This window comes from Microcebus murinus, unplaced genomic scaffold (assembly GCF_040939455.1).
Source record: "Microcebus murinus isolate Inina unplaced genomic scaffold, M.murinus_Inina_mat1.0 scaf001_hap2_Mmur4.0, whole genome shotgun sequence".
NCBI classification, from domain to species: Eukaryota; Metazoa; Chordata; class Mammalia; order Primates; family Cheirogaleidae; genus Microcebus; species Microcebus murinus.
In genome coordinates this window covers 3,083,186-3,100,749 of record NW_027438947.1, presented here as the reverse complement: position 1 = coordinate 3,100,749, position 17,564 = coordinate 3,083,186, and positions in this window count along the sequence as shown.

Genomic DNA, 17,564 nt, shown 5'->3' with positions numbered 1-17,564 from the left:
TGCATAGTTTCCATGATTTTGTGAGGGGGTGAGTGTTTCAATGGGAATTGAACTTTAATTTTATACCATTATGACCAGAAAAGATACAAGGTATAATTTGTATTTTCTTGAATTTTTTCATATCTGATTTGCGGCTTAGGATGTGATCAATTTTGGAGTAGGATCATGGGCTGCTGAGAAGTATGTAAATTCACGTTTATTTGGAAGAAATACTCTATAAAGATCTGTCAGACCTTTTTGATCAAGGGCTTTGTTCAGGTCCATTATTTCTTTGCTTATTTTCTGTTTGGAGGATCTATCCAGATAATTCAATGGAGTGTTGAAGTCCCCTGCTACTATGGCAGTGTTGTGTAACCAAGTGTTTAGAGTAGACAAGGTTTGCTTTAAGTAATTGGGTGCTCCTGTATTACGTACGTAGATATTAAGAATTGTTAAATCTTCTTGTTGGATCTTCCCTTTCACCATTATATAATGGCCATCTTTATCCTTTTTTACTTTTGCTATATTAAAGCTTATATTATCTGCAAATAGTATAGCTACTCAAGCTTTCTTTGACTCTCATTTGACTGGATGATAGTTTTCCATCCCTTGACTTTCAGCCGGGAGGCATTTTTGTGGGTTAGATGTGTTTCCTGTATACAGTAGATGCTAAGCTTGTGAATTTCTATCCACTCTGCCAGTCTATGTCTCTTCAGAGGACAGTTTAAACCATTTACATTTATTGAAAGGATTGAAATTGGAGGAAGAATACCCTTCATATTGTTGGGTGGACACTTGTTGCTTTGTTTTACTCTTTGAGCCATCATTTAATTAGAGATCTAAACTTTAATTCTTTGATGATTTCACTTTGAGGAGTGTCTACTGCCCTGTTCGGTTAGAAATGCGGGTCTGCGAACTTCCTGTAGGGATGGTCTGGTCTTTGCAAATTCCTTCAGTGATTATTTTTCTGAGAAGGACTTCATTTCTCCTTCATATATGAAACTTAATTTTGCTGGATAAAGAATTCTAGGTTGAACTTTGTTCTGTTTTAAAAGATTAAGGATAGGCACCCAATCCCTTCTGGGTTGTAAGGTTTCAGATGAGAAGTCCGCTGTTAGTTGATAGGCTTAGCTTTATAGGTCATTTCCTGCTTCCATCTCGCTGCACAGAGAATTGTTTCTTTCACGTTTACTTTGGTCAGCCTCAAAACCACGTGGAGAGGTGATTGCCTTTTCACATTGAGTCTCCCAGGTGTTCTGTGTGCTTCTTGTATTTGGATATCAAGATTTCTGTCCAGGCCTGGCATATTTTCCTCCAGTATTCCGTGAAATGTTTTCCAGCCCTTGTGAATGTTCCTCTACCCATTCTCGAATCCCAATCAAGCCGATATTCGAGTTTTTAACATAATCCCACACTTCCTGTAAATTTTGATCTTGTATCTTGTTTCTGTGTTCCCTTTCTTCCTCCTATTTGTTTAGAGCATAGGCATAATCTTCAAGTTCTTAGATTCTTTCCTCTGCATGGTCCATCCTGTTCTTTAGGCTTTCCACTGAATTATGGAGATCCTTGATTGTTTCCTTCATTACCAGAATTTCTGTTTAGTTTTTCTTGATTGTCTCAATTTCTTTGGAGAATCTTTTATTCATTTTCTATATTGTTCTTGTGGTTTCTCTATGTTGTGATTCTATTTTCTCTACAATTCCATTTAGTTTTGTAGCAATCCATATTCAGAAATCTTCCTCTGTCAGTTTACTAATATCATGGAATTTGGTGTCAGATGATGGAGAATGAGTATTTTGCTTTGGAGGTGATTTTTCTCTCTCCTCCTTCATGTTTTCTGTAAACTTTTGCTGGTTCTGTCTCATCTGGCTGCTGTATTGAGGATTGGAGGTGCAGAGATAGGATTATCAGCTAAAATCAGGAATTCTGGTGGGATGATCCTTGGTAGATCTGGGGAAATGTGCTGTGGACCTGGATTGTGTTAGAGGAGTCTGTGCCTGTTGGGTTATCTTTGACCTGTTGTCTTCACCCACTTTTACTAGAGATTAGTGAGATTGGAAACCTTGCTTAGACTCCCTGAAATTAAATCCCTCTTGTGAGCATGATTCCCGTATCAACTACTCGTATGAAGAGAGAGGCACTCTGATGAGCTATGAGGTTACTGTCTCTTTTTGTTGCTTGTGGTTTGTGAGGGGAGGTTCATTATCAAGCTTTTCCAATACCTTGTAATGAGCTCTAAACCTTTAAATGTGGTAAACAGGACTCTCAGCCTTTGGTGAATGCTGTGCCTCTCCCAGGGGATCCTTGGGCCCTGTTACATATTTAGTTGGGGTATAAGCAATAGGCATCGGCAAACTTAAGAGATTATACTTCAGAGGTTGCTTGATCTGTGCCTAGAGGGGGGTTGCTAAAAAGTTATTCAGAGATCATTCGCTGCATATGTGTGGCAGTTCCTGGTGGAAAGTGTCTTTTGGTGCAACTGTTAGGGATTCTCACTGAGATACTCCTTCTCAGAACACAAGTCTATAATTTGGCAATTACCTGGATACAAGAATAAGCCCTTGTATTCTGCTTTTAACAGATAATCCAGACCAACTCGGCATCAACTCTTTTTACCGCACCCCTCCAGGGATGGAGTTTTTCTGGATGGTGTGAAGTAAAAAACTCAGGGTTGTTGAAGTGGTCTTGCCCAGGGGTGTTGATGGACACAGAACAGAGAGCGACCTTCCTGGCAACTCTGCTCCTGCATATGAGTGGTCAGGCCCTACCCTATGGAATACCAGTGGCCTAGTCACAGACAAGGACCTTCTGCAACCCAGGCGGGCCTTAGCACTAAAAACGGACTCCCTCACTACTGCATTTTTCCAGGGCTTGGGGCTGATCCTTTGGCTGAGGACCCTGCCTTCCAGGTTGCCTCTAGGATATGGGTTCGTGTCTCAGCTTGGATATCAGTCTAGAGAGGCTCTTACTAAACCCTTTCAGGGGAGGAGTCTGGGCCTTTGGTGAAAAACAGGCCAGCAATTGATACTAAGCAATAGGAGATAGAAGTCCAGCCTCTGGATTCCTCTTGAATAATGGTTTGTTTCACTACTCTCCCCAGAGCTGGAGTCTGTAGTTTTGGAGAGAAGAACCTATCTCGAAACTCCAGAACATGCTGGGGGTATAGTTATCCCACCTGAGTGTTGGAAGATCTCTCTCTTTCCTATTTCCACCCTGTTAGGGTAGGTTCTATTCATGAGGAGCAAAGCAGAAGCAGTTGGGTGGGATGGGGAGGTGCCTGACGGGGGACAACACCTGGGGAGCAATCTCTCTACTTCTTCCCTCCTCTCCCTGGTGGGACTTGAGACACTGGGATCTGCCAGGAGGCTTAACCAAAAAGCGAGCTCCTTCCCTCTTCTGCTCCCTCACCAGCTGTGCTTGAGTTGCCAGGGACCACTGAGAAGCTATGCTGAGGGGTGAAAATTATCCCTTTTCTGTGAGTCACCAGCGGAGCTTGGGCCACTGGAGAACCCTGAGGTGGGTCCATGGAGGATGGCTTTTGACCCCCTTCTGCCCCTTCACTGGTAGAGCTCAAGCAGCTGGGGTCTGCAGACAAGTTCCTCTGAGGGGTGAAAACTATCCATACAACCCCTGTTCTGCCCCTTCACCGGCAGAGCTCAAATGGCTGGGGTCCGCAGAAAAGTTCCCTCGAGGGGTGAAAACTTTCCACGCGACCCCGGTGGTGGGGCTTGGGCCGCTGGATACACCTGGGGAGGGTCCACAGAGGATGGCTCTCAACCTCCCTTTTGCCCCTTCACTGGCAGAGCTCAAGGGACAGGGGTCCACAGACAAGTTCTGCTGAGGGGTGAAAATTTTCTGCAACCCTGGCAGTGGGGCTTGGGCCACGGAGACCACTGGGAAGGGTCCACAGAGGATGGCTCTCACCCCCCCTTCTGCCACTTCACTGGCAGAGCTCAAGAGGCTGGGGTCCGCAGACAAGTTCCGCTGAGGGGTGAAAACTTTCCGCGTGGGGTGAACACTTTCTGCGCATCCCCAGTGTTGGGGCTTGGGCCACTGGAGACGCCTGGGGAGGGTCCGCGGAGGATGGTGCTCACCCCCTCTTCTGCTCCCTCCCTCACAGCGCTTGGGTTGCCCGAGACCACCGGACAACTCAGTCAAATGAGCAATCTGTCTCACTTTTCTGTCCCTTTAAAAGTGAGGCATAAGCCACTGGCGTTTATAGATCTCCCAGCAAAGGCGACCTTGCACCATGCCCTGGAGATTTCAAATTACTTTGTGCTCCTGCCTCCTCTCCAACCTGCCTGCCTGTCCATGTTACCTCTTCACGCTGTCTTCAGGCACTTCCCTGCTTGCATGGGCAAGGAGAAGTCGTCCCCCTGTGGGATGGATCACACAGCCATTTGGCTGGCTACTGAGCATGGCCAGCTTGCAATCCAGTCCCTCCTGTACTACTCGGATTCTCGGAATTCACAGCAAATCCACTGAGTCACTTTCCTCCTTTTTCCGGCACTGCTACCGCTCAAAGGGTCCCTGCAGTTCCGTGAAGCTGATCCTGTGGGAGAACTACACACTTGAGTAATTCAGGCCGCCTTCTTCACCTCCCACTCCAAGAGCATAGAGCCAGGAGGTCATCCCTAATCCCCCATTTTTGACAATTGACCTTTAGCTTTTGGGTGGTTTTACATTGACCAATGTAAATGAGTGTTTATTGTGCTTATCATGTGTAACACTGTTTGGAGTACTTCATGGAGGGCAGGTCTTGTCTTAATAATTTCCCTCAGACTTTGCTTGTCTGAGAAGGTCTTTATTTCTCCTTCATATAACAAACTTGTTTTGCAGGGTTTAAGATTCTAGGCTCAGAATGATTCTGTTTTAGAAGAGTGAGGATGGGGTATCAGTCTCTTCTTGATTGTAAGTTATCAGTTGAGAAGTCTGCCATTATTCTTATGGGTTTTCTATTGAAGGTTACCTCCTTCTGTTACCTTACAGCTCATAGGAGGACCTCTTTTGTGGTTATTTTGCCAGTCTGATGACTATCTGTCATAGTGTCTTCCTATTTTCAATGAATCTCCCAGGAGTTCTTTTAACTTCTTGTACCTGAATATCTAGACTTTTAGTAAGGCCTGGGAAATTTTCCTCCATTATATTCTCAAATATCTCATCCAACCCTTGGGTATTTTCTTCTTCACCCTTAGCAATGCCTATAACTCTAATGTTAGGCCTCTTGACGTAATCCCACATTTCTTATAGGCTTTGCTCTTTTCTTTTATTCTTCATCTCTGTCTTTGCAACTGACTTATTAAATTGAAAGGTGTTATCTTCTGTCTTTGAGATTCTTTCTCCTTTTTGATCTACCCTATTCTTGAGGCTTTCCACTGTGTTTTGTAATTCCTTGATTAAATTATTCATTTCCAGAAGTTCCATTTCATTTTTCTTTAACATTTCAATTTCTTTCATGAATTTTTCTTCCAAGTCCTGATTTTTTTTCATAGTTTCTTTGTGTTGGGTATCCATTTTCTCTGTCATAGCATTGAGTTTTCTTACAATCCATGTTTGAAATGTTCTTCCATCATTTTAGAGTTCTGAATTTGGCTGATATGCATTGCTAGAGAGCTGGTGTTCCCCTTTGATGGTGTGCTTTCCATTTGATTCTTCATACTTTCAGAGTTCTTTCACTGATTCTTTCCCATCTGGATCAGCTGTTGCTTCTTACCTTTAGATTTTTCTTTAGATAATTTCTCACCCAGCTTACTCTCTGAGCCAGTAGTTCGTGTTTGTGGCTAATATTTGTCTGAACCCTGTATTATGTCTCAGTAGATACAAATCAACACAACAATGAGATATCACTTAACTCCAGTGAGAATGGCATTTATCAAAAAGTCTCAAAACAATAAATATTGGTTTGGTTGTAGAGAGATAGGAACTCATACACTGCTGGAGGTACTGCAAACTAGTACAACCTCTGTGGAAAGTAATATGGAGATATCTAAAAGAGCTACAACTAGAACTACCATTTGATCGAGCAATCCCATTACTGGGCATCTATCCAAAGGAACAAAATACATTCTATAAAAAAGACATCTGCATCTTCTACAATTTCTTTTTATAGGGTTTTGTAGTTCTCCTTGTATAAGTCTTTCATATTTTTCATTAAATATATTCCTAAATATGTAATTTTCTTTGGGGCTACAGCAAAATATATTCTGTTTTTGATTTGAGTTTTGGCTTGACTGTTATTGGTGTATATGAAAGCCTCTGATTTGTTTATATTGATTTTGTAACCTGAGACTTTACCAAAGTCATTTATCAAATCTAGGAGTCGCTTGGACAAATCCATGGGTTTTTCTAGATATAATATCATATTATCCACGAAGAGCGAGAGTATGATCTCATCTGCCCCCACTTGGATTCCCTTAATACCCGTCTCTTGCCTGATTGCTATAGCTAGATCTTCCAGCACTATGTTGAATAGAAGAGGAGATAGTGTGCATTCTTGTCTAGTTCTGGCTTGAAGTTAGAATGGTTTCAATTTTTCCCCATTCAGTTTGCTATTGGACATGGGTTTCTCATAAATGGACTTGATAATTTTAAGGTATGAGCCACCTATACCTATTTTGTTAAGAGTTTTTATCATAAAGGTGTGTTTGTAGAAGATGTAAACAAAGGGAAAACTCTACCTTGTTGAGGGATTGGTAGAATCAATATCATTAAAATGTCAATATTACCTAAAGTGATCTACAGAATAAATGCAATCCCCATCAAAGTACCACTTTACAGATCTAGAAAAAATAATCTTCACTTTGTATGAAACCAGAAAAAAACTTCATATAGCCAAAGGAATCTAAAGTAAAAAGAACAAACTTGGAGGCGTCAGTCTACCTGACTTCAAGCTGTACTATAAAGCAATAATAATTAAATTAGCCTGACACTGGTACAAGAACAGAGGCATTGATCTTTGGAACAGGACTGAGATTACAGAGTTGAAACCATCTGCATATAGTAACCTAATTTTTGATAAAGCAGATAAAAATATACATTGTGGAAAAGAATCTCTTTTTCATAAATGGTGCTTGGAAAACTGGAAAACTACATGCACAAGAATGAATCTGGATCCCTATCTCTCACCTCTCACAAAAATCCACTCAAGATGGATAACAGGCCGGGTGCAGTGGCTCACGCCTGTAATCCTAGCACTCTGGGTGGCTGAGGCGGGCGGATTGCTCAAGGTCCAGAATTTGAAACCAGCCTGAGCAAGAGCGAGACCCCATCTCTACTATAAATAGAAAGAAATTAATTGGCCAACTAATATATATAGAAAAATCTTAGCCGGGCATGGTAGTGCATGCTTTTAGTCCCAGCTACTTGAGAGGCTGAGGCAGGAGGATCGCTTGAGCCCAGGAGTTTGAGCCTGCTGTGAGCTAGGCTGACACCATGGCACTCACTCTAGCCTGGGCAACAAAGCAAGACTCTGTCTCAAAAAATAAATAAATAAATAAAAAAAGATGGATAACAGACTTAAACCTAGGGCATCAAACCTTAAGGATCCTAGAAGAAGATATTGAGAAGACCATTTCAGACATTTGCCTAGGCAAAGTATTCTTGAAGAAGACCCCCAAAGCAATCACTAAGCAACAAAAATAAACAAATGGGATCTGATCAACTTAAAAAGATTTTTCACTGCCAAGGAGACTATCATTAGAGCAAATGGACACCCCACAGAATGGGAGAAAATATTTGCTCTCTCCACTCTGATAAAGGTCTGATAACAAGAATCTATAACTCAAAAGAATTAACAAGAAAAAAAATAAAAAAAACCCATCAAGAAATTTGCAACTGAAATGAAGAGAAACTTTTCTAAAGAAGACAGAATAATGTCCAGCAAACATATCAAAAATGCTCAACATCTCTAATCATTAGAGAAATGCAAATCAAAACCACAATGAGATACCACCTAACCCCAGTGAAACTGGCCTCTATCAAAAAATCCCAAAAGAACAAATGCTGGCGTGGAGGCAGAGAGACAGGAATACTCTTACACTGCTGGTGGGACTGCAAATTAGTGTAACCTTTGTGGAAAATAATTTTGAGATACTTCAATGAGCTAAAAATAGAAATACCATTCAATCCAGCAATAGCATTATTAGGCATCTACCCAAAGGAGCATAAGACATTCTATTACAAAGACATCTGCACCCATATGTTTATGGTAGGACAATTCACTATTGCAAGGACGTGGAAACAACCCAAGTGTCCATCAAGTCATGAGTGGATTATTAATATTTGGCATATGTTTACAATGGAATATTACTCAATTCTAAGAAACTACAGTGAGCTAGCACCACTTATATTATCCTGGATTGAGCTTAAGCCCATTATCCAAAGTGAAGTGACACAAGATCAGAATAATGGCCTCCACATATACTTGCCATCAAATTGGTACTGACTGATTAACACTATGGTGCTCAAATTGTGGTGTTGTTCACCAACGATTCGGAGGTTTGGGGGTAGACCCACATCTGAGGGATGTGGTGAACATTGTGGAGGGGAAGAGCATACCTCTAACCCTAGCTAGGGAGAGGCAAAGATATAAAATGCAACCAAAATGTTTGTACTCTCATATTTTCTTGAATAAAAAGGACATCTGCACTCTAATGTTTATATCAGCACAATTCACAATTGCAAAGATGTCGAAACAACCCAATTGACCATCAGTTCATAAGTGGATCAATAAAATGTGGTATATCTATGCCATGGAGTTCTACTCAGCCACAAAAAAAAGCCATGGTGATATAGCACCTCTTGTATTATCCCGGAGAGAGCTTGGACCCATTCTATTATGTAAAGTATCACAAGAATGGAAAAACAAGTACCACATGTACTCACCATCAAATTAGTTTTAACTGATTGACACTGAAGTGCACATATAATAATAACATTATTTGGGTGTTGGGCAGATGGCGGGAGGAGAAGGGGCTGCGTACATACACACCTAATGTGTTTGGTGCACATTGTTTGGGGGATGGATATGCTTGAAGCTCTGACTCTGGTGGGGCAATTGTACTATGTGTAACCTAAACACATTTGTACACTCATAATATGCTGAAATAAGAAAAAATTAAAGAAGGAAAGTTTATTTGGAACAATAATAACAGAAATCTTTACACATCTAGAAAAAGATATAAGCACCCAGGTACAAGAAGGTTAAACATCTCCAATCAGAGTCGATCTAAAGAAGACTACAATAAGCTGTACTATATGAAACTGTTAAAATTTATGAATAAAGAGAGGGTCCTGAGGAAAAAAAGGAAATAACATATAAGGTAGTAAATTTCTAAAGAAAGCCCTTACAGGTAAGGAGAGAGTGGGATGATATATTCTAAGAGCTGGGGGAAAAATCACCCTGCCAACCGAGAATATTGTACCCAGCAAATCTGTCTTTCAGAAAAGCAGAAGAGATAAAGACTTTCCCAGACAGGAAGCCTAGATTTCCAACTTTAGACAAAGCTTGTCAGACTGTCTTGGTAGAAGAGTTGAGGATTGGACTGAGGAGAGTGGACAGTGCTTACTGCTTAGATGTATACCACAGGGACAGACACTAGTTGTGTCTGACAACAGCACCAGGAGGAACTGAAATGTTGAGAGAGGAGGATACAAGGGAGAAATTTACATGAACTAACTCCAGGGAGTTCTGGAGCTCAAGGAAAGCATAAGGGAATTTTCATCTACCCCTCAACTAGGTGTCTCAGACCAGCAATGAGACACAAAGCGATATCCCACATGGGAGTGCCACTAGTGACCACGGAGTCAGCATCCCTACATCTGAACACCCCCTCCTCTGCACTTCCTCCTTCCTGGAATCTCAGGAATTCATTTTGGTTCAAGCAGCTCATAGCCACGTGGCTGCACTCACCTGAGAACAACCACCATGGCACCTTGTACTGAGTGACTTGGCTCTCCACAAAGAGAGTGCACTCCAAGCCAAGCCAGCCTTGGGCAATGGGAGAACACTCCTGAAGTGCATTCCTAGCTCAGCATTCCTTAGCATAGTCAGTGGCATGTAGAGGAGGGTGGTCACACTGCCATGACTGGGGTTTGGAAAGTGGAGAGGAGGGTGGATGAGTGCCCCGCCCCCCAGAATTCAAGAGAGTGCATGAAGTCTGCAGCCCAAACCATAGCAGCCAGTAGTATTCTCTGTGCTGAGTGACCTGCTTTCAGCACGTGGGATGTATATTCACCCCCAGCCAGCAGGGTAACCTCAGTCTGTGATCCTTCTGCCCACAGATATTTGGCACATTCACTTACAGATGGCACAGATGGTGGGGTGGGGCAGTGTGAGGGAGCGATCCGAGTTACAGGGTTGGGTGGCAAGTGACAGCCTTCGCCCATTGGGAGGGTGTGTAGGAGCATGAGGGAGCAGGGTTGTGTGGGTGAGACTCATGTACCCATACCTGGGAGAAGCATCCCCATGGTGGGGACTTCTGGAAATAGAGAAGCCCACCTGCTTTACCTTTGTGTCTAGTGGCAGAAAAGGAGTGCACAATTAGAGATCCCCTATCTACCAGACAGGAGGAGACACACACCAGAAGGCCAGATACACATACTGTGTTGAAGCTCAAGAGCCGCTGTTGGATGGACAGGAAGCACAAATGGACTGATTGGAGGGAAAAGTGTCTGGGTTTATGGACAGGAAAGGACAAACCTGGCTAGAGATCTCAGCAACTGCACTAGTTGGTCCCCTCCATCAAGAGCAGCTATCCAAGCTTGGAGAAGTAACCCTGAACTCCTTATCAGTGCCTCCTCCCATAGCCAGATAAGCAACCATAGAAGCTTACACAGCCAGGCTTTCAAATTCCAACTGTGATATATCTTGCTCCTCCACCCACCTCAGGGAGGAGCAGGGTTCAAGCAACCCTGGGAGCTACAAAGACCCTCTAAAGCTTGGGACATTCATATAACCTATGTGGGGAAAGAGAGCCTACCATAGGGGCAACACATTACCTCAGTAACTGGCTCCTCCACACAAACTGATAAACAACAGCAAGAACAATGCCATAGCTAAACATACTACTTTCCATCTCAAGCTATTAGGGAGCAGTGGATTCATACCCACAAGTACAATCCGCCACCTTGGAGCTGAAGCTGGGGGAAGAAACTAACTATACTCCATTTGGAGGAGGTGAAGACAACAGGTCAGAGGTAGCCCAATAGGTCCATTAAACTTGATAAAACACTCTAGGGCAATACAGAACCAATGCTTCTAACCCCAGAACTGTCAGGGAATGACCATCAGGGAAATGGAGACAGGGCCATAAACCAGCCCTAGCAACCCCAGCTATAGACAAATAGGCCAGATGAGAAATAATGAGTGAAAGAACTCAGGAAATATGAAAAAAAAGTGAAAAGTCACCACCAAAAGAAATTATTAGCTCCTCGGCAAGATGTCAAGTTAAACAAACAAAATGGGTAAAATGACAGATAAAGAATGTTGAATATGGATTGTAAGAAAGCTCAATGAAATTCAAGAGAAAATAGAAACCCAACACAAGCCACAGGAAAAATATAGGAAATGAATGAAAAATTCTCTAAACAAATTGAAGTATTGTGAAAGAAACAAACAGAAATACTGGAAATGAAAGAGGCATCTAAGGAACAACAAAACACACTGGAAAGTCTTAAGAATAGGCTGGATCTGCTGGGCATCTACCCAAAAGATCCAATGACACTCTACAAAAAAGACACCTGCACTCGAATGTTTATAGCAGCACAATTCATAATTGCAAGGCTGTGGAAACAGCCCAAGTGCCCATCAATCCAAGAATGGATTAATAAATTGTGGTATATGTATACCATGGAGTACTATTCAGCTCTAAGAAACAACGGTGATATAGCACATCTTATATTTTCCTGGTTAGAGTTGGAACCCATACTACTAAGTGAAGTATCCCAAGAATGGAAAAACAAGCACCACATATACTCACAGCAAACTGGTATTAACTGAGTAGCACCTAAGAGGACACATAGGTACTACAGTAATAGGGTATTGGGGAGGGGGGAGGGGAGAGAGAGGCGGGTATATACATAATGAGTGACATGTCCACCATCTGAGGGACGGTCATGCTGGAAAATCAGACTTGTGGGGGGAGGGGGGAAAGGGCATTTATTGAAACCTTAAAATCTGTACCCCCATAATATGCTGAAATAAAAATAAATAAATAAATAAATAAATAAATAAATAAAAAAGAAAAAAAGAAAAAAGAATAGGCTGGATCATGCAGAGGAAAGAAATTCAGAGCTAGAAGATAACACCTATGTGCTAAACAAATTACATGAAGAGAAAGAACACCGAAGCAAGAGAGATGAGTTAAACACACAAGAAATGTGAGTTTATGTAAAGGAGCCAAACATAAGAATCATAGGCATACCTGAGCATGAAGAAGAAAACACAGACAAGGGCTGTAAAATCTATTTCTAGGAATAATAGAGGAAAATTTCCCTGTCCTAGCCAGAAATCTAGTTAAACAGGTACAGGAAGCACCCAGGACTCCTGTGAGCCTTAATGTGAAAAGGCAATCAGCACATCACATACTTATTAGACTGGCCAAAGTAAACACAAAAGAGGCACTCCTTCAGGCAATAAGGCAAAAACAGCAGGTAACCTACAAAGCAAAACCTATCAGACTAACTGTAGATTTCTCAAATGAAATCTTATAAGCCAGAAGGGATTTGTAGACACATCCTAAGTCTTCTAAAACAAAAATAATGGTGAACCTAGAATTCTTTATCCTATAAACTAAGCGTCTTACATGAGGGAGAAATATGGACTTTCTCAGACAATCAGTCACTGATGGAATTTGTGAAGACCAGACATGCACTGGAGAAAATACTCAGAACTACATTATACACTGATCAGTGCAATAGACACCCACCAGTGTATAATCACCCAAAAGTTAAAGTTCAGAACCCTGATATCACAAAAGCTTCAGAGGTAAAAATAAAACAGTAAGAGTCTACTCAACAGGATGAACAGAAATCCACACAAAATATCAATTGTCTCAGTAAATATCAATGGCTTGAATTTCCAACTGAAGAGACATAGGCTGATTGAATGTATAAACAAATATAAGCCATGTATCTTCTGTTTCCAGGAAACACATCTTACCCACAAGGATTCACTGAGACTCATGGTGAAGGGATGGAAAAAAGTTTCCAGGCAAATAGAAACCAAAAGAAAACTTGGATAGACATTCTTATATCAAATAACATAAACTTTAAAGCAACAAAAGTAAAGGAAAAGAAAGTCAGTCACAATATACAGGAGTATGAAAAAAATCAAGCAAGAAGATTTAAGAATCCTACATATTTATGCACCCAACCCAGGAGCAGCCAAATACATAAAACAAATCCTGCTTAATCTAAACAACATAATAAACAGCAATGCCATAATAGATGGGGATATCAACACCACACTGATAGCACTGGACCGATCTTCCAAGCAGAAAACCAGCATTAAAATAACAAACATAAACAGAACACAAGAACAAATGTGCCTAACAGACATCTACAGAACATTCCAACCAAACAACAGTGAATATATATTCTTCTCATCAGTTTATGGAACTTTCTCTAAAAATTGATCATATCCTAGGACACAAAACAGATCTCAACAAATTTAAGGAAATAGAAATTATGCCATGTACCTTCTCAGAGCACAGTGACATAATATTAGAGATCAATTCCAACAGAAACACTCATCTATATACAAAGAAATGAAATTTTTATTTTTGAATTTGAGAATATTATGGGAGTACAAACATTTTGGTTACATATATTGCCTTTACACCACAACCTAAGCCAAAGCTAAAAGAGTGTCGACCCTCCAGAGAGCAAGCTCTGCACTCATTAATTGTGAACTTACCTATCCCCCTCCGACCTGCCTAGGCCCCTATGAAAATTACTTACATGTGCACAACTAAGTGATGATCAGTTAGTAACAATTTGATGGTGAGTACAAGTGGTGCTTGTTTTATTCATGCTTCTGATACTTCACTTAGAAGAATGGGCTTTAGCTCCATCCTGGATAATACAAGAGTTGCTAGTTCACCCTCTTTGTTTATGATTGAGTAGTATTCCATGACATACATATACCACAATTTCTTAATCCACTCACGGATTGATGGGCACTTGGGTAGTTTCCACATCTTTGCAATTGTGAGTTGTGCTGATATAAACATTTTAGTGCAGGTGTATCTATTATAAAATGACTTTTTTCCCCTTTGGGTATGTGCCCAGCAGTGGAATTGTTGATCAAACGGCAGGTCTATTTTTACTTCTTTGAGGTATCTCCATATTAATTTCCATAGATATTGTACTAGTTTGCATCTCACCAGCAGTGTAAGAGTGTTCCTGTCTCTCATTTTTTGTTTTGGGACTATTTTTGTGTATGTGTGCCCTTTTTTTTTATTTCAGCATATTATAGGGGTACAAATGTTAAGGTTACGTATATTGCCCATGCCTCCCCTAGAGTCAGAGCTTGAAGCATAACCATCCCCCAAACGTTGCAAATCTCACTCATTGTGTTTGTATATACCCATCCCCTCCTCCCCCCTCCCACCCACCTGACACCTGATACATGTTATTTCTATATGTCCACTAGGATGTTGATCCATTAATACTAATTTGCTGGTGAGTACATGTGATGCTAGTTTTTCCATTCTTGAGATACTTCACTTAGTAGAATGGGATCCAGCTCTATGCAGGAAAATATAAGAGGTGCTATATCACCATTGTTTCTTAAAGCTGAATAGTACTCCATGGTATACATATACCACATTTTATTAATCCATTCATGTATTGGTGGGCACCTGGGTTGTTTCCACACCTTTGCGATTCTGAATTGTGCTACTATAAACATTTGAGTGCAGGTGTCCCATTCGTAGAATGTCATTTGATCTGTGGGTAGATGCCCAGTAGTGGAATTGTTGGATCAAATAATAGATCTACTTGTATTGCTTTAAGGTATTTCCATATTGCTTTCCACAGAGGTAGAACCAGTCTGCAGTCCCACCAGCAGTGTAGGAGTGTTCCTATCTCTCCACATCCACACCAAAATTTATTGTTTGGGGACTTTTTGATAAAGGCCATTCTTACTGGAGATAAGTGATATCTCATTGCAGTTTTTATTTGTATTTCCCTGATAATTAGAGTGGTTGAGCATTTTTTCATATGTTTGTTAGCCATTATTCTGTCTTCTTTTGAAAATCTTCTGTTCATGTTCTTTGCCCACTTTTTGATACGGTTGTTTGATTTTTCCTTGCTGATTTTCCTGAATTCTAAATAAATTGTAGTTATCAGCCCTTTATTGGATGTGTAGCTTGCAAAAATTTTCTCCCATTCTGTGGGTTGTCTGTTTGCTCTCTTGATATTTTCTTTGGCTGTTTAAGAGGCATCCCCTTGTGATTTTGATTCACATTTCCCTGATTATTAGAGACATTGAGCAATTTATTATGTTGCTGGCCCTTATTCTCTCCTCCTTTGAAAAGTTTCTCTTCATGTCCTTTGTCCACTTTTTAATGTGCTTTTTAAAATTCCTTTCTTGTTGATTTTTCTAAGTTGCATATAGATTCTAGTTATCAGTCCTTCATTGGGTATGTAGCATGCAAATATTTTCTCACATTCTATAGGTTGTCTATTCACTCTAATGATAGTTTTCTTGCCTTTGGAGAAGCTTTTTAATTATATCAGGTCACATATATTTATTTTTCTTTCTTCTGTGATTGCTTTCAGGGTCTTTATCAATTCTTTTCCTAGGCTGATGTCTGTAAGAATTTTCCCAACATTTACTTCTAGAATTATTATAGTTTCACGCCTTAGGTTTAAGTTTGTTATCCATTGTGAGCTGATTTTTGTGATAAGTATGAAGTGTGGATCCTGTTTCAGTCTTCTACATGTGGCTATCCAATTTTCCCAGCTCCACTTACTGAATAGGGACTCATTTCCCAGTATATGTTCTTGTCTGCTTTGTCAAAAATCTGATGGCTACATGAGAATGACTCTATGTCTGGATTCTCACTTTTGTTCCATTGCTCTACCTCTAATCTTGTGCCAGGACCCTGGCCCACAGTTAATTTGATTCTCGCCTTTCCACTGAATTTCCTCTGTACCAATGTAGAGTCTTCCAAATATCCATCAAAATTTCATAAAACGTATGGTGCCCAATTTATATATACTGTCCACAAATATGTTTTCTCCCCTAAAATAGCATCATATTCTTGAACCAAGCCCTTAAAGACTTAATCTGTGACACAGTTTTGATTCTATGAGTATCATAGATATCTGTGTAATTATTCTCACCTTCCATTTACTTTCCCTAAGCAGGAATCCATGTGATCATAAACCAGTCCCTTTCCCCTCCCCTCATCTCTTTCACACACATACATACACACACACACACACACACACACACACACACACACACACACATCTGCGCACCTGCACTGAATAACAGTTAAAACCATGAAATGCAAAGAGAGAACACACAATAACCCAGCTTTTCCAACCCTTCAGTGCCCATCACGAGGGGAAATATTGCCAAAGGAGATGGCTCAGGCAGAGCCATCCCAAACCTAGTGACTGGCTGTGCAGGAGCTGGCCCATCCCTACTGGCCGGTGGACACACCCACAGCTTTCATTCCTGAGGCCACCTTTGGCCATAACAGACTAGATTACCCCGCCCCCCTCCTCTTGGGGCCTCTTGCCTCTTGCCTCCACTCATCGCACCCCCGCCTTACTCTCTATCCCCAACCATGCCAGCCACATCTCATACCACCCCACCACCATTCCCCCATCTTTCAAACTCAAGAACGGACCCATATGCCCCCACACCCGCTGCGGCTCGGCCAATCAGACTGTGTCTCTCTGAGGGTGTGAGTTTGCCCTTTTCCCTTACCTGCAGGATTTAGGACCCAATACAGCCCCCCAAGTGCACTGGTTGAAAGTCGATTGATTTCCGGTGGGCCAGCGCTCAACCAGAAAGTGGAGAGGAGCGGGTCTGAGGGCCCTGTCTGCTGCAAGGAGGTCCCAGTGATCCCCAGTTGGGAGAAAAAGCCAGGAGAGACTGGAACCCAAACTAGTTTATTAGTCCTCATCCCTCTGCCCCCATTCTGACCTCTGCCTTATTGGTTCTAGAGCAAGTTGTTTTTATTTTTGTTTTTCTTTTAAGTGGGGATACAGGCTCCTTTTAAATATCCAGGGAAAGCCCGGACCTTGTCCCTTGGAAAATTCGCATTCACTGGCACACACCATTCGACTTCCTGTTTGGCTAGGTCTTTTAGTGATCCCGGAGGCTCAAGTGTTCACCCAAGTTCAGATTCCCTAGTGATGTGGCGCAGGCGGCCACCATCCAACCACCCCTTTATTCTCAGACTTACCACCTACGCCCAGCAGAGTGAAGAGCCCATCAGACTCCTGGCTTCTGTTAATGTTACAGCAAGTGTTACAGCGGATGGTCGGGAGGGCAAACCGAGTAGCACAGGGAGAGACAGAGAATCAAAGTTTATTCGCAGCAGGCTCAGAGGGGCCTCTCCACA